The sequence below is a fragment of the Ambystoma mexicanum genome, chromosome 1p, assembly GCF_040938575.1.
Source record: "Ambystoma mexicanum isolate Mex_15411 chromosome 1p, UKY_AmexF1_1, whole genome shotgun sequence".
NCBI lineage: Eukaryota > Metazoa > Chordata > Amphibia > Caudata > Ambystomatidae > Ambystoma > Ambystoma mexicanum.
In genome coordinates, this window is record NC_090921.1 from 257,484,561 (window position 1) to 257,506,332 (window position 21,772).

General features: G+C 44.3%; 1 protein-coding gene across 2 annotated transcripts in view; it reads left to right on the forward strand.

Moving 5' to 3' along the window:
• Positions 1-21,772, forward strand: part of TRIM56 (tripartite motif containing 56) — a 125,604-nt gene that overhangs the window by 15,809 nt on the left and 88,023 nt on the right. The window contains exons 2-3 of one of the 2 annotated variants that reach the window (XM_069646545.1): positions 6,481-6,580; positions 7,287-7,385. The gene's annotated coding sequence lies outside the window, so the exon portion shown is untranslated. The remainder of the gene's footprint in view (positions 1-6,480; positions 6,581-7,286; positions 7,386-21,772) is intronic. The other variant, XM_069646546.1, reaches the window with a different exon arrangement.

Below are 21,772 nucleotides of genomic sequence, written 5' to 3' on the forward strand. Positions count from 1 at the left end.
AAGCATCATATGTGAGCTAATAAAATGACAAGGGTTTTCTTTAACAGTTGCAGTTACCTTTGCCGTACCTTTCAATAATACAAACTAGATTTTCTTCTGTGCCTCGCTACATTTCATACATGTTTATTTCCGCAATGTTAGTGTTAAGGTTCTAATAAGCATTTCCGTTTATTCATGTGCAGCAGGAAGCAAAATGTTTTTATTTAAAAAGAGGCCTTCTCACATTTTCGACCGATAATTTTTGAATGTTTCTAGTGTGTGGCAGAATGCACGTCATATGTGTGATGCTGTCCTTCAAGTGAGCAGGTACACTCCAGTATATTCCACAGGCGCACCCTTTTTGTGGTAATGGAAGAAAAAACCCACACGTAAAGTAGCAAGGCACCATTCTGGCCCTTCTTGCTTTAGATTTGGGCTCTCCTCATTTTCCCTGACTGTAGATATCGAACCACATCGCAAACCGTTGTGCAGCACCAGAAAGACTGACTCGATTCAGTCTAGCCATGGAAGACTAATGTAGTGAACTAGAGGACTAGGTGTCAGTCCCATGCACACCAAGTACCCTGACCTCCCTACATTACTTTGGGCCCTAGACACTTGTTAAGTCCCCTATCATTACCCTGACCAAAATACATCTTTTGAAAGTCTATCCTTGTGCTTTTTTACTTTTTCTAATTTATGGCCTTTGATAGCCTTTCTTTTTGCAATCTACAGTTATGCAGGCTCCATATTTTAGCTATTTTATTTGTCTATACTTTGCTTTTCCTTTGCAGGGATTGATTGGTAGTGTTTTTAGTGTACTGTGTTTTGCAACAATTACAATGTGTGCATATAGAGTGCTTTGGACATTCCTTTAATTCAGTACTTACACTAACTTAACTCCCTTCATTTAGTACGTACACATACTTATTTTCATACTGTGATTGTTTGGATGCTTCCTGTGACCTGGATTTTTAGAGAGTGTAGCCTATCTGCTGTCAACAATACTGAAGGTGGAGGAGGTATACTATCTACATTTAACTGTTTACCCCTTATTATTGAGGAATCTCTAAGCCAGGATGTGGTAAAAGCCTGGGCAAGTGCTTAGAAACCTGTATCCATCACTTTTACTTCTTCTAGGATTTTTCTACTTTTGGCAGCTTGATGGATTAAGTAAGGACAGTGCCTACAGCACAGTCAGCTAAAATAAAGGTGATTGGCCTAAGGCTAGACTGCTTTAGAGGACCAATCCCAGCTCCTTGCTGGAGTGGGCTTTGCCCTATTGGTCTTGCACCCAAAGTGCTTTGCTCCAGAGGAAGTGGAGGAGACAGGAAAGGGAACGAGAGACAGTGAGAAAAAAGATGGTGGAAAGCTTCTTCCATTGTCCAAAGCACTCCTGCCTATCCTACTCCCGCCCCCTTCCCTTCTACTGACAACAAATACCGTTGGATATTTAGCACCCTGGTGTGAGGCTACTCCTCCTGAAAGGGTGTGCTCCTTTGATACCTGGCCTCAGGACAGCTGCCTACTGTGTGGCTGTTTCAAGTGGGAGGGGTTTACCAGCCCTCCCAAAGAGAATCAGAGAGAGGTTGGCTCCTCTGGGTTTCTGTCCCACCATGTGGTAATATCGGTCCGTCTGACCCAAATACACATTCCCTTCCACAGCAGAGCTGACTTACATGATCTGACACATGTCCAATATCAATTGGGATGTGTCGGCCATGATCATAAGTATTGCCATGCACTGTGCCTAAACTCCGGCATAGTTTATTCTTAGAGATTATCCTGCCACCATCATGGGGTACTCATGATCATTGTAGTTTTTGATACAGGGGGCATATCTTAAATGTTGCCGCGGTACTGCCGTGACTTTGCTGTTGCTGCAGCGGTCGAGTGGGCATTTTGTCATATGATATGATATGATATGCCATTTATAACCCACCTATACACAAGTGTTTCGAGGTGCGGCGAGGCAGGGGAGTGGAAACAAAGGGAGGACAATGACAACTAAATTACTAGGCCTAGTGACATTGAGATTGAGCAAGTGCAGGGGAGAGGGGAAGGGAAAAGTGCCAGGGAAAGGGGAGAAAGGGCAAGTGCAGGACACAGGATCAAAAACAAGGAGTGCAGCCATAGGTGGCAGTGCAAGGGTTAAGTACAGACAAGAAGTGTCTGATAAGAGCAGGTAAAGGGACTATAGGGTTGCAGATACAGACCCAAGTGCAAAGGTTGCTAGGAGACAGTGCAGTTGTGCAACTGGGCGGGCAGGGACAGGGGCCTGAAGTTCAGAGGGTAGCCAGGTGATCAGTGAAGTACCAGACAGGAGATCAGCAGGGAAGAGGAAGAGAGAAGGCAGTAGCAAAGAGGAAAGTCTTGTGATGCTTCCGGATCCAGTGATGGTTCTGCTCAAGTTTGAGAGAGGCAGGGAGACTATTCCAGAGGGAGGCGCCAGCCGAAGAGAGAGATCTGCCCCGGACTCGTTGCTTGGAGAAGCGCCTGACCCTCAAGGAGTTGGAGGTGGAGGAGCTAAGAGCTCGAGTAGGAAGATATTTCCGAAGAAAGAATTGGAGGTTTTGCGGTCCCAGCCCCCAGAAGGCCTTGTGGACAATGCAAATGGTCTTGAACTTGATCCTTGCAGCTACTGGGAGCCAATGGAGAGATTTCAAGGCTGGAGAGATATGATCCCTGGGCTTGAGGCCAAGGACAAGTCTCTCAGTCTCGATGAGCTGTAGAGGACGTATAGTAGAGGCAGGCAGATTTAAAAAGATGCTGTTGCAGTAGAACCACCTGCATCATTTTATTTACTAATGAAAATCAAAAAAGCCAGGCTTTTGCACCTTTGCCAGATGGCAGTTCCTCACACGACCCACGGCTAAAAGATTGAGACTCACCCTTCTAAGAGTCTGGCTCATCCTCCTGGTGAATATACCTACTGAGGCCATCTGCATTGGAGTTCTGCGCCCCCGGTTTGTGTTGGATGTCCATGTCCAATGCCTATAGGGATATGGCTAGGGTTTCCGATTTTCAGTAAAATCCAAAAAACGCAGGTAAAAGACCCTGCAAAGGTTTTGTCTTTTCTTCCTCTGAGGAATCGAGAAAACACTGATTTCTGAAGCTCTGTGTGCCGTGCAGTTCCTTTGTTCCCCATTGTATTGGCAGAGTAAAGCCTGCGGCAGGGGCGGTGCAAAGATTAGAAGGCCATTACATCATTAGGAGGATAGCAGGCGGCATGGTCTCATTGGCTGTCTGCGTGTCTCTGTGGAGAAAGGAGCACTGACGCAGCTCCCTCCAATCAGGAACTGCAAAGTCGCACTTTGCCCACAAAAATATGTCCACCTTATATGCGAAATTTGCTTTGCTGACACCTCCCGGATTGTGCTGTCTCTTGTGCCCAGCTCTGCCCACTCGGACCAGCATACCTTTAAGGTAAGTTCAGGCCATGTTGGTGCACAGCACAGCTGGGTGGGTTCTTCCAGTTGGGTCCGCCTTTCACCTGAACCCACAAAAAGTACAGGGGGGGCGGCTGCACCAGCTTGGCCTGGAACCTTTTTTCTTCTGGGTGTACTAGCTTTGTCACTGGGTGGAACCGAATACCATGCCCATCAGGCAGACCGTGAGCATCGCCCAGGCCTCCTCAAAATGTCACTCATGGCATCAGAATGCCTGTGTGACCTGGTCTCGTAGCCCCCAGAACACCTTCCTGGGCAGCATAATACACGCATTTGAAGGGCAAAGTAAATGCTGCGTGCATTACATGTGCTGCTGTGTCTCCTCCATATTGTCTTTTCATTTTGCCACTAAGGTAGTTTGGTGGGTTTGGTGAGGCAGAGATGCGCAATAGTCATTTTATAGAAAAGCTGCACTGCAGGGAGCAACAGGATTAATCTGCTGTTTCTGATTGGATTTCCTGCTTTGCACCATCTCTGTTGATCACAGAGCCCTAGGTTACCTAGGCTTCATCCATAAATGTGGTGAGTGGGAGGCATACCAGCAGCAGTCTGCCTGGTTGCAACACCATTTGTCAGTGTGTGATCAGGCAAATGGCCATGAGCATACACAAGCTGGAGTCCAGAAACACATAACTGAACATCACACATTGCAGAAACAAATCATGAGCCACTTTGCCCCTCACCCTCCACACGCACAACAACCACATTCTGAAGGGCCTGAATCCAGGGCCTACATGCCGGCATTCATTAGTGTAAAGTTAGCGCTATGGTGCGGGTGAAAAACTCAGCTGGGGGTTAAGGCATGTGTTGTATTGTTTTAAATTTAGGGGGTGTATGGTGTGTGGCTATTCTATGGAAAGTTCATATCTACACCACGGCCATGTGTTAAAATAAGGTGGCGTTTTAATTAAATGCTGAATTGCCCATGTGTTGATCCATTGGTTGCTGTGCTTGCATTCATCTCTGTGCACCCAGGTCACCCGCGCAATGCAGTGGAGGCAGGCAGGTCAGAAAGCGTGGGGGATGTGGGTGGAAGGTATAGTTAAGAATTGCTTAAATAAGGTCAGGGATGATTCAAGTGTATTCTGTGTAATTTTAAGGGTGCAGGGGAGAGGATGCGATTTCGACACAAGTCGCTAATACACCCAGGAGAAAATAAGTGTCCTAAGCTAATGAACACTTGTGTCCCCTGCACACCTCCTTTACTGATCGGATTATCAGTCGAATTTAGTTCTAATTTAAGAGTCATCCTTAAAGTTTAAGCATCAAACACAATGTATCCATGACGGTTCATTAAATTCATTCAATATTAAATTTCATCGATTATTTATTCAATTGATTTTATATAACAAAAAATAATTTTCACTCTAGTATATACATTTGAGCAATCAATACATTAAAAATGAGCTCGACGCATTTCGGGAAGCAATTCCCTTTCTCAGGGCAGGATTTTTATAACATTCATGTAGTTCATCAATATCAACAGTTTTCAAGTTTTAATATATTTCTACAAAGTAAAGAATAACTCGTGAGTGTATTTCTACATTATCAATTAATCCATAACTTAGTCTGGATTAGAGTGTCACTTTAGATTGTGGATCCTCAAGTCAGGAATCTATATTAGAGGGACGTCTACTCTGGGGAGAAGGAACGTCGGATTATTTAGAAAGTCTAACATATTGACTCAATTGAATAAACAATCGATGAAATGTAGTATTGAATGTATTTAATGAACTGTCATGGATAAACTGTGCTTGATGCTTAAACTTTAAGGATACCTCTAAAGTTAGAACTAAATTTGACTGATAATCTGATCAGTCAAGGAGGTGTGCAGGGGACGCGTGTTTCCATTAGTTTAGGATACTTATTTTCTCCTGGATGAGGGTGGAAGACCACAATTCCCCTCCCCCCATGGCCAGAAACGAGTTGATCAGACTCTAACTACTTCCACCTTGCCAGCACCCTTAGAGGAACAAATGTGAGTGATGAATCCCCAAGCTTTCTTCATCTATCTTCTCCATAGAAATTAGCAAAGACCTCATATTGCTAAATTTAAAAAGCAGTCTTTGCTTGTGTGAATTGGACACAAAGTTGCTTGTTCTGCTCTACCATCATTGCCCCGTTCTTATTGGCTGGGTCAGTCCAATGCTCAGTGTTAAGTTCACCCCCAAAGATTGGCTTCGGTCTTCCAGTCCTTGTGTAAATGTTATTCTTTGTGTCCTGGTTATAACCCCGCTTGTTTGCCGTTCTTGCAAAGTTTGGCCCTTTAACTGTTACCCAGCCTGAACTCTATGGCAACTGTTTGCTCATGGAGAGCTGTTTGCTCACGTTGAATGCTTTACGAATGTGCAATTGTTTGCCCAGCTTGAGCTTCTTGATGCTCTTTGTATCATCAGTACTCCTGGAGGTTTTTTTTCATTAGTTTACTTGGTTTTTGTCTGCCCATTCCTAGTCACCTGACCATCCTAAATCCGCAGCTCATTTTGAGTTCTTCTCCTAGCTTTCACACCAGGTTGTGATGTTTCCAGTGCAGACGCTTACCCACAAGACCAGGTAAAAATGTCATTAAAGTGCATGTCTTTTGTTTGGATTTTGTTTTCCTTGCCTTATTTAAATTGTTGGGTTTAAAAGTGAGGCACCTTTTATACTTTGCCAGAATAGTTGTTGAAAATTCTCCTCCCCGTGATTTATTTTTCCAGGTTGACTCATTTTTTTAAAGGCAAATGCCAATTGGTCTTTTGCTCTTTCTTCTACGGCAGGGTTCTGTAACGTTTGGCTCGCCAAATGTTGTGAACTACTAATTCCAACATTCCCAGCAAGCATAGTCAGTGGTTAGGGATCATGGGAGTCATAGTCCAAAACATCTAGAGAGCCAGGGGTTGCAGAACTCTGTGGTGAGGGCAAAGGTTAATTGAACTAAATTTGTATCTTTCACTTTAAGATAGGTTCACTTACTGTTCATATATTAATGGCTGGCAGCTTTTGATTTTCGCTATCAGGGCTCTTTACTACCTGCCAGTGTTGTTATGTTAATGTCTTTTTTTCTTTGCAGCAAACAAAACTGGATTGGAGAAGGTTGCCATCATCAAGCAATCAGAATAGTAGTCACTGGACTGAAGAGGCCAAACACGAGGTACACAAATTCTCCCAAGGTAAGTTGTATGGATTAATATGTCCAGCTATGGTCACTGGGCTGAGCCCATTCCCCGCTTACTGTGATATCTTTTGCCATCTACCTTGGCTGCATGCCAGCTCTTCTCTAGCCACACAAGACAGTATCCAAAGAGCTTAGTTTAGTGGATTCATGTGTCATCATCAGGTAATACTGTATAGTTGGCTGAGTCGACTGATTGAAATGACCCTACCTTGTGATGTGGTTGTTGTGGGGTGGTTGGGATATGTTGGGATGAGGGGTCAGCTAGACATTTCTGGGAGCAGGAGGCAATGTAAGGATGTGGTGTTAGGAGTCTATACTTGGTCGAAGTGAGTAATGGTGATGTGGGGGTGGGTTGATGCTTATGCAGCCATACATCGTGTCATCCCCAGGACGTCAAATTGCAATACTTATGGGGTCTTTTTTGGGGATTTTGGGGGAGGGTTTCGGAGGACTGAATACCCATGAATACCAATGAATTAACAAAACATATTACACTGAAATGTGTGTGATAATACTGGTTTAGTGGTAAAGAACGCTTTTGTATGGTGCTCATGACTAGCCCACTGATGAAGTGAAATTGATAGCTGGGGTTTAATGCTCTAATAGCAGAAGAACGTTTGTAGTCAGCCGGATAGACTGTTAGATAGACTGGTATTGTTTGCTACCAGCCAGTGTTGTTATGTTAATGTATTTCTTTGCAGCAAACAAATTTTAACTGCATTTGAGAAGGTTGCCAAGCAATCAGAATAGTAGTCCATGGACTGAAGAAGCCAAACAGTAGACATCTGAATTCACCCAAGGTAAGCTAACATATTAGCATGTCCAGCCTTGTTCACTTGACCCAGCACGTGCCCCGCTTGTTGTGATATCTTTTGTTGTTATCTACATTACTGCATGGCAGCTCCTCTATAGCAATAAAAGACAGGAAAAAAAGGGCATACTTTAGTGGATTCATGTGTCGTCACCAGGTAACAACATGCAGTTAGCTGAGGTTGACTGATGTTTTTTTCTTTTTTAAATTAATTTTCTTTTTAAAATTATTTATAGAAATCACAGGGAAAGCAATGCACTTTTGGTACAAAAACGCTTACAAAATGTAACAAGGTGGAGGCCATGGGTCCTTGACAATGGGGTGAGAGAATGTGACTTGAAGACCAGATGTTGCAAGGAAGGTACTGGGACTGAATTTGAAGGACACAGTTAGTGCCATGCTTTCTCTAAGTTTAAGTAGTATTCCTTTTGTAATTGTTCCAATAGGATTCTCTGACATTGAGCAATTCCCCGCAAAACCAAGACCGCTGGGGATTATGGAGGGGAACACAAAGATTTTACAGTAGAAGAACACAATCGAAATAAATTGTTAATTTGAAAGGCTTGCAGAGTAACAATTTCATTAGTAGATGGAAAGACTTCAGGCCGAATCACTGAGCATGTTTCTTCAAAGACCCACCTAAGTCTGAAAGTGGTCTGTGCCAAATGTCTCTTACAGAGCCACTGATGCGCTTTTAAAGAAAACGTGACAAGGAAAACGATGTGGCACATGAATTTGCATGCGCATAAGTGCAGGCTGGAACCTGCACCAGGCAGAAGGGCCAAATGGTAATCTTTTCTGTAGACGGGCCCCAGCAGCTACTACATTGCCCTGATTCACTCAAATGTACGAGAAATACCTTCCTGAGGTTTGTATGACAGACGTTGGCGACAACAGAGGGTCAGTCCAAGGCAATGTAAACATTTCAATCACCATTGATGAAACGCCCGAGATGCATGGTGATCCAGCAGTGGCAGTCCTCTTAACTTTTTGTGGCCCAGAAAGTGGATGGGGGTGCCGTACTATAATGGAAGATTTAGAGGTGGTTGAAACTTGTAACGCTGTTTCGGTTGCAGAATTACTCCAAAAAGTCCTGAGCAAGTTTGGGAAGGATTGGAGTGATGTAGTGTGCATTTGCAGTGATTCTGCAAGTTATATGAAAAAGCTACGTGATGATCTATTTAATGGCAATGCCGATTCAAAGCCTTAGCCATGCGAGACACTTGCCACTTACTTGATGGAGTTTTAAAAGCAGCTTTAAAGTCCTCATATTTGATTAGGGGTGCAGTTGACTTTGTGGTCCATTCTGGTGCACTATTTAGATATGCACATGAACTGAAACACACATTCCTAATATTTTGCACTTTGTGCGGCATGAAATAAAAGGTTGTTTCAAAGTTCTCCTTTAGCCGGTGGTTCTCTGTATTAGAGGCAGTGAACGCCATACTATTGATGTGGTGACCTTTTACCGATTTTCTCCTTCGTGATGAGGCCTCAGGAGAGAAATGTGATGATCTGAGGACACACATTGATAGTGAGGTGAAGAAAAGTACAGTCTACTGTGTTCTTAGATTTTTACAAGAGAAAATGATGGCTGTAGTTGATATAATGAAAAGGATGGAATCTGAAAACACATATGTTTACCAAGTGTACAATGTAATTGGTGTGGAGGCCAAACTCTTATTTGAAAGCTGGGTGACACTTTTAGTGACTTTGGCCCTGTAACGTGTGCACTAATGGAATGTCTAACGCTTGGAAAACAAAGGACTGTTGAGGAGATGTTTTGGATATTCAACTCAACAATGCATAAAAAATGTCAAACAATGCTGTGAAGAAGATCCAATCAGCCACCTTGTTACTCAAAGTGAGTGAAGCCTCATTGTGGTATGCCACGCAAGTACTTGACCCCTCCGTACATTTTTCTTTCTCCAGACTTTGAAAAGTATGCATTTATTTTTCATCATTTTAATGACACTGTGTACACCCAGTTTAATGCCTATTTGGCAGAGCATGTGCCTGAGAATCTGCATCTCCACATGCAAAAGTATTGGGTGGGAAAACACCAACACTGGCCAGATTTATGAGTTTGTGTGATGGATATTTTGGCCTGATATATTTGGCTTTGTCTGTTCCAGTGCCAATGGGGAAAGGTCGTTTTCACATATCAAAGTCTTAATGGGAAGAAAAGAAAGAGCACGGAAGGACAGAGTCCCTGAAAAACTATTGCATGAATTACTCCAATAATTTTGACTTTTAGACATTTTAGATATTGTTTGTTCATTTTATTATTTGTAATGCTCACCAGACCTGAGGGTATCAGGGCGCAGAAGAACAAGAATACTTTCAGTTTAGGGTTACAAAACTGTATGATAGATACGAATATATATACAGGAAGGAACATATTTATAGTGATACAAAGGTCAAAATGTAGTCGAAGAGGATATGTCATACAATACAATAGCATGAATATGTACAGTGCATGAGCTAGGATGAAAAAACCAGTTGTATTATTGGTTAGTTTCTTTAATCCAGTTGATGATGTTGCGTCTAAAGCTCGGGTAGGTCTGGTCCGCCCTTAAGGAAGGGGGAAGGGAGTTCCAGAGTTGTGCGACTTTGACTGAAAAGCTGCACCCTCTAGCTTTGGTTAGTTTAAACCTTGGTACAATCAGGCAATTTGAAATGGCCGTTCTTGTTGGCCGAATGGAATATTTTCTATTGAATATCTCTATAAGATAGCGAGGAGCAGCATTATTTAAGCATTTATATGTTAGAGAGGCAGTTTTAAGCAAGATTTTACCACTCGTGGTGAACCAGTTATTCTCTCTCCTTATTTCTGAAATGTGGACTTTTTTAGAGATGCATAAAGCTGCTCTAATGGCATTATTTTGGAGGATCTGAATTTTGTTAATGATGTATGTGTTGGCACCCACATGTAGGGAGTTACAGTAGTCTAGTTTCGATAAAATTAAGTCTCTGGCCAAAGTGGTACAACTGTTCTTGAAAAGGAATGGTTTGCCGGCTCTCCTTAGCTTGCATGTGTATGCAGTGGTGGAGGCCATGGAGTTGATCTGTTTGGTGACGGTGAGGGTGGCGCCTAGGTAAAAACCTAAAGTCTTTACCTCTCTGGCCACATTGATGGTATTGCCATCAATATCAAAGGTAGTGGGCCTCATTCCGGGTTTGGAGATAACTATGGAGTAATTAGCTCCATGGTTGCCTCCGAAACCGTCCCAAATCCGGCATTGTGAATGGAGTAATTACCGATCCATTCCAGGGTTGGAGGGGCTGGTAATTCCCCATCCACCTTTTGCCCTTCTCCATTCCCATTTCTGCCCCATAGGGCTCAATGGGAATGGGGAATGAGGTAATTACGGCACCGTAAATTACGGTACCATAATTACCTCTGAAGTACCTTTGCGGGACCCGTACTTAACTCCTGCTAAAAGCAGGAGGTAAGGAAGGACCGGCAAAGGGACCTCGGAATACGGAGGTAAGGGATTACGGGCATCGGCACCCTTACCGGTGCCGGCAATTCCTTACCTCCAACCTCGGAATGACCCCCAGTGTATTTATGGCCAAGTTTATTTAGGTTGGAGGTGGTTCCCAAATTGATGAGCTCAGTTTTGTCATCATTCAGGCATAGACCATGGATGGCCATCCATGCCTGGATGATGAGGTATATCCTATTCACCAATGCCAAATCTTGTCGTAATCCCCCGTAACTGGAATGAGAATCTGAGTATCATCTGCATAGTTGGTGTAGGTGATACCAATAAGGTCAAGATCATCGAAAAGGGGCTTAGTGAATATGTTATACATGGTGGGTGAGACACATGAGCCCTGTGGAACTCCACAAGTAATGGGGACATAGATCTGCAGATGCTGAGGGTGAGACTTGCATAGTCCTATTACTCAAGAAGGATTGGCTGCAGCCTATGGCCTATAGCCTCCTGAGAGAAGTTGGCTGCTGAGTGCAGGTGATTACATAAGACTTTGTGGTCCACCAAGTCGAACGCAGCTGAGAGGTCAAGTAGAAGTAGTAAGGCCTTGAGGTCGATCAGTGCCGTTTCGGTCCCATGTTGGGGCCTGAAACCTGACTGACGAGTGCCTAGTAGATGGTTATGTTCCAAATGCTCCTGTATTTGAAGATAAGCTATCCTATCGACAATTTTAAGCAGAAATGGTACTGTGGTGATAGGCCTGTAGTTGGTGGTATGGATGGATCTAGTGACTGTTTTTTGAGTAGTGGGAGCACCCATGACGCCTTTAGGTTGCTAGGGATAGTACCCGTGGAGAAGGATGTGTTAATTAACTTAGATATGAATGGTGATAGGTCTCTAGCAGCATCTTTGATCATCTGGGCTGGACATTTATCACCTTGGCAGTTTGAGGGATTGAGGGAGAGGAGGACTATTTCAACCTCGAGAATTGATACTTTAGTGAAACTAAAGAGGGCTATGTATTTATGTTACAGCATGAGAGTATTAGGTGGAGAGATCATGTTGGGGAGGTTGGCTTTTTTATTAGCAATCTTGTCCTGAAGTATTTGTATTTATTGTGTTTATATAGCACTTTAATCCAAAGTGCTGTACATTATAACAAGGTACATAAAACATTTTTTAACTGTAGAAGCAATTTATAAAACATGAATCAAACCAATAAAACACTATGTAGAGCAATTAATCTGTGACAGTAAGAGAGAAGGAGGTTTGAGGATGGGAAAGGAGGAGGGAAAAGAAGGGCATTAGGGTGAAGAAGCAAGGAGGGTAAGGGAAAAAGGGGAGTCAGGGTGAGGTGCATAGGGGGAGATGTGAGGGAAAGGAGATAATAATGGGAGAAGGTATCAGGGTGGGGGATGGAGAAGGAGAGATTTCAGGGAAGTTCGGAAGGAGGAAAAGGTACGTATGGAGCGGATAGAGAGAGGTAGGGAGTTCCAGTGCAGGGGAGCTAGGAGCTGAAAGGAGCGGAAGCGGGAGGAGGCACACGGGGAAGGAGGAAGTGAAGTTGAAGCTACTTTATTGGATAGGGCTTTTTGTATATTTGTTCACCAATTTCTGTCTTTCACACAGTTGTCTGGCACAAGGATCGGGGTTTCGAGTTCTTTTAAGATTATGAAAAGTTCCTTTATGCTTGAGTTAGCTTGCTCGATTCACTTATTGTAAATTTCCCGTTTAGCAAGAAGTATTTCATTCATAAGGTTGGATCTATTCTTGTCAGAAGGTAGTTGCCTCCAAGTAACTTCACATTTCCTTTTTTCTAATATCAACGTTTTGAGGTTAGGGATGAACCAAGTGTTTAGATGAATTATAGGTTTGCTTTTTCTCATTTTTACGGGGGCAATGGAGTCGAGAGCTTTGCTCATGATTTTGTTGTATTTATTGACTAAGGTGCTGGGATCAGTAGTCTCAGACAGTGAGTTAAGTGTTGGTAATATTAGAGGTAGTAATTTATCACTCGTAATGTTCTTTTTATTCCTTGTTGGTATAGAGTTGGCAGATAGGTTGTTTTTAGTTGTAGGAGTTTTAGCTGTTAATGTAAATGCTAGGAGGTAATGGTCTGTCCATACCTGTGGCATTATATCCGTGATAGTGGTGCTACAGTTGTAATCTGACACCCAATCAAGTGTTCTACCTTTGTCATGGGTTGGTAGTGTCACTCTTTCAGTGAAGCCGAGTTCAGTGATAACATTGGCAATTACAGCTGCGTGCTGGTATTTGGGGTCGTTAAATTCCAGGTTGAAGTCCTCTAGTAAGAGAACTTGAGAGGTGTTTTTTAGGTTATCAGAGAGAATGGTGGAAATACCCTCCTCAAATGAGCCGATAGGGCTTGGAGTTCTATATATTAGGTTAATGGTTAACATTTGGGAGCAGGAGATTGGTAATTTAGCTGTCAGAGATTCACAAGATTTAAAGTCATGTGAAGGTGCTAGTCTCATGGCTAGGTTAGCCTTAGCTATAAGGGCTATGCCTCCTACGCAAGCCTCAGCTCTTTCTGCTCTGAGAATGGTGTAGACTGCGAGCATGAGGGTGGGGCCTGCTGCTGTGTGAAGCCAGGATTCAGTGATAGCTAAGAAATCATAATTTACAGCCTGTATAAGTTCAGCTATCTCCGTGGCATGAGCTACTAAGGATCAGGCATTGATTAAAGCTCCCTTGAGGACAGGAGCACTGTTGCCTATCAAAGGGTTATGCAGAATTGGGTTGTTGGTTACATCATCTAATATTGTAGTAAGGGGTTTGTACTGCTGATATTTGTTGTTAGTAGGGCTGCCCTTCTTAGGTGAGTGTCATGTGGAATGATTATTATTATCAATAGTGTTAGTTTATTTAGTATGTGGGAATTTTTTCCTAGTGCCTACATTAGCCATTGACCTAGCAGGAAGTTTGAATAGTTTTGGAAGTCTAGATCAGAGTCTGACATTTCTGAGGGAAATGTTGCATGGCCTATTAGATTTGGGTAGACTCTGGCTGCAATCAGCAATGGTTAACAGTTGTAGTTGACTGGGGTTGCTGGACACCTGTGGGAGGTCTGAGATGTCCATTAGGGCAGATATATTGCTTATAATGGTTAGGTCCTGTACGGATGGTGTATTTGGGCTTCTGATACTAGACACTGATCCCAGTGCTAGTATAGCCCGTAGTAAGAATGTGTATAGGCCAGTTACAAACATATACATCTTAATTGTCCGGAATTTATTTTACCCTACTTATGCATGCAATGAAACAATAAAAGAATATCTGTGTGTTTACATGAAAAAACAGTTATCCGTGATTTTCTTAAGGGGGCAAACAGGAAAACACTGATAAACACAGATTCTGAAAATGTTTCAAAACACTGGAAAACACCCCGGAAGTAAAAAGAAACCCATGAAATAGGAAAGCCTAGATGTGGTCCAACGCAGTAATTGGGGTTCTCACCCTGCATGGCCATAAGCCACTTGAGAGTTTGTGGCCAGTTTGGACACCGAAGTGAGAGCCACAAATGTAGGGCTTCAGCCTGTGTACCACCCAAACTACTGCACTCATCTCCTTTTGAATGGTGGTCCAGTTGTGCTCTCTCTAGGTCAAGTCCCTACTTTGGTATGTTCATGGTTGTTTTAGCCCTTCAGAGTTAAGTTATGCAAACACTGCACTGATTCCAAATTCACAAGCGTCCATCTGTATGATAAACTCTTTGCCAAAATCTGGGATCTTCAGAACGGGGCCTGACACAGGCCATCATTCAAGCTCTGGAAGGATGATTGACAGACAGGGATCCAAGTGACTTTTTTTGGCAGCTTCTTCAAGGTTACATTGTTCAGGGGGAGGGCAAGAGTAGCATAACTTTTAATGAAAGGCTGTTAGTACCCTGTGTGGCCCAGGAAGTCCATCATTTGAGTCTAGGTGGTGGGGACGTCCCAGTCCATCAACGCCTGGACTTTGGCCTAGAGAGGCTGATTATTACTACCACCGACATGCTGTCCTGAATAAGTTGCAGTACCCTGCGCTATCTGGCATTCGGATGCATGGCTTGAAGGACCTGTTCCAGGTGGGAAGATGATCTTCACAGGTGTTGCTGAATAGGCTTAATACGGCAATGTCATCGAGGTAAGTGACACTGAAGTCTTCCAGTCCCATTAAGCTGGTTTTCCATTCTCTGAAAGGTGGCAGGGGCATTCTTTAGGCAGAACGGCATAACATCGATCTGATAAAACCTGTCTAGGGTGGAGAATGCAGACGTCTTGTATTCTTAACACGCTTTCCCAATTCCACTGGTGTTTCCCAGGGGTTTCATTTAATACTTCTTAATGTTTGACTATAGAAATGACTGGTTTGTCCCACTCCTTGTAAGAGACCTACCTTGATTTCAGCAAAGGTGGCTGTTCCTGGGAGTCTCAGTAATTGGTAGGAAATGTGTAGCTCTACCTTTAATAAAGGACCTAGATAGTTTCAACTCATCTCTTCATCGGAAATGGGTTGCTACCCTTCCAAAGTTTCAAAACAAATTCCTAAATTATCCCCCTCTTTGTAGGCTTAAAGAGCCCCCTGTGGGATATTTGGTTTCACTTGGGCAGCAATTAGCCATTCTAACCCTGTTTAAAACCGCTCCCCTGCTTGTATTTGTTGCACCGCCAATTGGGTCAACACCTCTTCTAGTGATGCCATGGTGTCTTGATGTGGGATGGCTTTACTCAGGGTTTCTTCAGAATCCGAAAGAGAAAATAATTCTGAGCCTGCTTCTGTTTCTGGTCTTGAATCAGTCCCCATTAGGCTGTCTAATGTCGCATTCTTTTTCTCCACTTTGACTCCGACTACCTCTGGAGGGGGAGAATCCCTATTCAGGGCTTATTGAACCTAAGGAGCCGGGTCGAATAGATAGTTGGGGTTTCCTGATGTTTTGAAAGGATACTGTCACTGTGTTTCAATTGATAAGTGGCCAGGGGAAGAGTGTCAAGAAGGATTTGTGATCCATATACTAAATCCTGACACTTAACCGGAATCTGTAACTGCATGGAAATTAACGTTTTGATTATTGAAATGTTTTCCTGTGCCTGAATTCTTACAACCGTTTCCTTTCCAGAGGGTTGCCGGACTACAAGAACCATGAGGGTTGCCCAAATTGTACCAATTGAGAGTATCCCACTCTGACACCATTTGGGAAGGCATCACGAAGCAGACACAGACAACAGAATCAAGTTTGGTCCACAAACTTTAATTAACTCCAATTGCAGGATGGAGTAAGGCCTAACTTGCCCTATGCTGAGGTTGAACTTCCCTACCTGAAGACAATTAAGGATAGTCTGTGTCAGGAAGTCCAAAGCAAATGTCTGCCTGTGTCCAAAACTTATACTTGCACTCACGTCTAACTGCATACAATGGAGCATGGCGGTAGCCGTGCCTGTATGGCAGGCAAAGCTACCACCATGCACGCTACCGGCACCGCCTCCCACGATTGGGCAATAACCGCCCCATTACGAGATGAGTGGGCTAGTAATTGCCCATTCGCGGGTAGCGGTAATGCCGGGCTCCCGATACCCATTCTGACCCATAGGACAGAATGGGGGTGGGGAGCATGGTTGCACCGGCACCGTTGATAACGGTGCCGGTGCAATCAAGAGTTCTGCTCGCGGGTGCCGCACAACCCGCCAGGTAAGACCTGGCAGGCTGGCAGGAACCAGCCAGCAGAACTCGTATTGCGGTGGCCCGGTCTGAACGGTGCCAGTGCCTTACCGGCTCCGTTCATACCATGACCGCCACCCTTGTAATGTGGCCAAATGTGTAGTGATGTCAGCATCAAAATAAGTAGTGTTCAAAATAAAGTTCAGAGTTTCTTTCAGCTCTTGGCTTATAATTAGCTTTCCCTTCCCCCAAGTTCAAAATAGTTAATAGGGTATAAGGGTACCTTTTCCCAAGAGTTAAAATCTTCCAGCTTTTTAAAACAACACATTTCCATGGGACACTTCCAAACTCTTCTGATATTATTACTTTTCACAAGTTCACATGAATAGTTCAGTTTCTTGAATTCAAAATAAAATAAGAATTTGTTGCGGTTCAAACACAAACTTCTTTGTGGGTGCTTTCAGTGGCTTTTACATACAGAGGTGCACTTAGCCTAGGCGCAGTTGCCAGACCAGACGGTCCACCCATTACAAGTCACGCAACCGATACCCCTTCCTTGCTGCTTTTCCATCAACACTAGGCCACTCTTTCAACTTGACAGTGATGCTTGATTTATTCACCTGTGTCATATTCTCCTGACACTGTACCATGGCTTGTTTGGCCACCATGCACCATCACTTGTTGTATTCTCTTGGCTCTTGCCAATGCATGTTTTCTCATAACATACATTTCCTTGATTTCTCTTGGCTGTTTCCAATGCGTGTTTTCTCATATAATACAGTTCCTTGAACTTTCTTGGCTTTTACCAGTGCTTGGTTTCTCTTATAATACATTTATTTGTATCAGGCAGATTTGCACATTTTCTTACACTGTGATCAATATACAAAACTGCTCAAACTTGCTTTCGCTTCGATTGGTATTCAAACGTGCTTGCTTCTCTTCAAATCAATGTTCATTGCTTGCTTTGCATATTCGCCTGCTAGCCTAGTGTTCCGCCTTCTTGGCACACTCACTGGTCGGAGCTTACAACTTTCCCGCAAGGTCCTCTGCCACCACAAGTTCTCTCATTCCCGTGCGGTACCTTGCTTATTCTCCCAGTGCCTCCCCCTGGCTTTGCTCACCCAGCGATGCACCTCTTGCAGCTCAGGGCTCACACAACTGTTTTGCTCGGTCATGCCGGTCTCCCTCTCGCGGGCTGCCACCGGCCACTTCCGTTCTTCAGCTTCGATTCCTGCTGCATAAAACCTGCATCTTCCAAAGGATCTCGAGCGCTCTGCTTGCCACACCGCTGTTACAGAAAGGTCTGCTTTCACCCAGCAGTCCATAGCCCTGCTTCCACAGTTGACACCATTTCCACAATAATTCCGGCTTTTAAAGTTCACACCACCATGATTGGTCTAAAAAGGACTACACCGCTCACTGTTGAAACGGTAGTCCTGCCTTAGTTTCGTTGTTGACAAATGCTTTCATCTTTGACTCCATCTGGGGCCAGTATTAATGGGCCGACATCCAGTCTGCAGTTTTTGTCATCCCAAGGTGACCTGCCAATGGAATGTCAAGAGCCATGTCCAACAGGAACCTTCGGTGCCACTGCAGAACCACCAAATACCAGCTGGTACCTGCCTCAGAGGTCTTAGGCTCACTGTACAGGAGTCAGTTGTCCCAGTACACCTTGAACTTCCCAGAGGCATCCCCCTCGGATTGCTTCTCTGCCTGTCCACGCAGATCTGCCAAGGTTGGACAGTCACGCTGCGCCTGACTAAAGACAGCCTAGCTTGGGCCCCCAACTAATGAGAAGTCACTTATCTCGGGAGACCTGTGAGGTCTGACGCTAATGTGTCCTACAGCTCAGGTTCAGGTTATTAGCCTGTAGGCTACCTTGAGGTCACTGAATAGGGTGCACTGCAGTAGGCACTTCAGCTGCCTTTAGATCCTCTCCGGCAGGAGCAGGCATCTCAGTGGACTCTGGATCTGGACTGGGTAGTACCGGCAGAGCCAGTCTTATGCTATTGTCAGCCATAAGAGCCCCTGGACCCATGGCTGCCAGGGCTGCTTCCCGAGCTGCTTCCTTTCTATTTCAGCGTCAGGTCTATAATTTCCTAACAGACAATCTACCAGAATGGCATCTTTCACAGCTACGTGGAGCTGAGAAGTTCCCCCCTCCAACTGTAATCCATTATAGCCAGTGGGCTTTGGGTAAGGCCATCAATTCCACTGACTAGTCTAGGAGTAGCAGGGATGATCTGGTCCTCTTGCACCCACTGTCATCAGACAGCGGTGAAACTCGCAGCAGTATCACAAAGTGCTGAGGCTTTGCTCCCGTTAATGAACACGTGGTTCAAAAAGATTGCTCTGTTAGTGGGAACCAGGGCCTCGGTGGGATGACCCAGTACCTTTCCCACCCAGGGATTCAATGATGCATTCAGCCAATCCCAGGACGAGTGGGAATTCATCATCTAAGATGCCCACATTGACTATTTCCTCTTCTTCTTCTTTCATGAGTGTAGCAGAACTATGGCCGGTGTGGGTCTACCCCTGTCAGGCGGGATCTCCTTTCCAATGCTTCCGATCTCCACCTGTAAAGAAGCCCTGAAGGGTAGTGAGTGTGGATGCCCCAGTGCTAGGGGTGGCCTCACTACTCGTTTCTACCAGAGCAGATGATGTAGCTGACTGGGATCATCCCTCTGACATTTCGAGACCTTTCTTGGCAAGAGGGTGCACACCTTTGTCCTTACCCTCTTTGGGTTTATATTTCTCAGACCACTTCTCATCTGGTTGGATGCACTAACTACAGCCTTTTTCTGAACGTGAGTAACCACAAACTGATCGCAAACCTTTGCCAGCTCCCAAGGGTCTGTGATATTCTTGTCCACTAAATGCTGGTGTAACTCAATCTCGCATTGTTTAAGCATATTCTCACATGCAATCAGATTAAACATGCCCATGAATGTGTCAACCAATATTTCAGGGACTGATGCATAAATGCCTCAAAGGTTTGGCTCTCTTCTTGATGAGCTCTCTAAAGCACTTGAGGTACTGTTCTGGGGTCTTGTAGAACTGTGGTATTCATCTTGGTATAGATAGGCCTCTCCTCCGGAGTCAACTGAATAATAACATCAGTTCCCACTGTTGGTAGACAGCTCATAAAGGCTGCCCCACACAACTTCTCTTCCACCTCCTAGAGGCAGAAAGCTAACTCCAGTCGGAAATATCTTTCCACTCCTCATACAGTTGGACTAAGTCCTTGGTGAGGTGATGCCCAGGCTTTCCATGGAAGCCACCACTGGAGATACTTCTTTCTCCACTGGAAGTCTTTGAGACCTCTTTCTAGGCATCGAACTCCAGATTGTGCAATATCAAATAGTCCTTTTGCTTCTGTTTCTCCAGGGCCATCCTCAACTCCTCTAGGATGTAGAGCCTGCCTGCGTTGAGTGTGGTGACAGTCTTTCATGGCATGGCTGAAGCGCATGATCTACCCGATGAGTGTGACCTGTGGGGGGCTCATGACCTGTTGGATACCAGAGTGATGGGCCGTTGGGAGGAATGTTGAGAAACGCTCTCCCTGTCGCTCTCCTCTGCGACTTCATTGCACCCAAGGTGCGTGGGAAAAAGGGCTAGGGGATCCAGCTTGCTGTTGATCCCAGTATAGGGATATAATTAATAATTAATAGGCCCGCTATCCATCTTGCTTCCTCAAAAACCTGGAGACTTTTCAGCAGTTCGGCTTTCTTAACTTTAATGTCATGAGGGAGACCCCTCTCTCGACAGAGGTTGCGCAAAACACTTACTGTTAAGGTCTGTAATGTGCTCATGTTGAGTTTCATGGTTGTAAAAATGCCATGGCTGTAAAAACTAACATCAACTGCGCACTTTTATTTTGGCTGGTTGAGCTGTTGGCACAATCTGTTTCAGATCCTTCTGCTGCCACCAGTCTGATGAATTTGATTCTGCCTCGCAGTACTACAAGGATGAGTAGGGGTGAAATGGTCCACTCTGTCCTCACATTTCTACAAACCAAAACACAACAGACTCATAAAGGTAAAACAGGGACAATCAAGAGATATACCTCCTTCGGTAATGCAGTTCGAGGGACCAAACAATACAGTATCACAGTCCAAAATAAGGGAAGGTCCAATCAAGGTTAGTTAAAAATATAAACACTTTAATGAAGCACACCATCTGAAAGTAGAATTAAAAGAGAATACTTTACAAACACCCGCTGAAAAAAAAAGAACAGGGAAGATGCAACAGACTGCAGGAATTAGCACTCCAAGTAGAATTCCAGGGGTGGTAGGTAATGTACTACCATGAAAAGGATTTTTAGGTTGAAAACCTAACCTAATCAGTCACAGTACCTGGATTCAGTTCTTGGTGGGCTGGCACATCAGTCCAGGATTTGAATGTTGATGCGAGGTGATCAGGCTCAGTCGGACACATAGGATAGTGGAGGCCCTGGCAGCAAGCGGGCTTTGAGTAGGGTTGAATGCCGGAGCTCTGCACTGTCGAACGGCGGCGGTTCAATGATGCAGGTTGGACGGTGCCAAGATCGCTTCACAGTTGGCCAGGCCGAGTCAGGCTCTGGCTGTTGGGAGAGGTTGGTGAGTGATGCTCCAGCAGTTTGAGTCTGCGGGCGACAGTTATGGAAGTGATGATCAAGGGTGCGTTGATGTGCATTCAATGAGGTTCTCGGGCTAGCTGGGCTGAGCCCTAGTTGTGTCCCACGGTTAGAGCCGGCAAGTGACCCTCCAAAGATTTGGTTCTGTTTCTGGCATTGAGTAGTTGCTTTTGGCCTAACAAGTTACATTCTTTGCTAGGACATGATGCAGTACCGAGCTGGTTTAGATGCAGTGCAATAGTTCGGCTGGTTTGAGGAATGCAGACACCACCGCCTTCCCTATTGTTCAGGATGCTGGGAACACAGAGCGACCGGTTTGGTGCAAGATGTGGCGGCATGGAATGAAGAGTCTGACCAAACGGTGGCATAGTGGTTGTTATTTATTTATTTTATTTTTGTAATTGTGAAATAGCCGTGCTAGCGACTTTTCACATTCCATAGAGCAAAACATAATTACATTAAAATTTGCCATACAAAACAAACATTAAAATACTCATGAATAAAAAAAAACATGAAAACAGGAAGACCCAATAATAGGCAAGAGATACATAAGTTTCTCAAATACTTTTCTCCTAAAAAATCTAAGGTTCTCAAAACCTACACAGCTTGTACTCTCAGACGAGTTTCATGTCCAGCAATTAAACTCTCCCAAAATGAATCTGT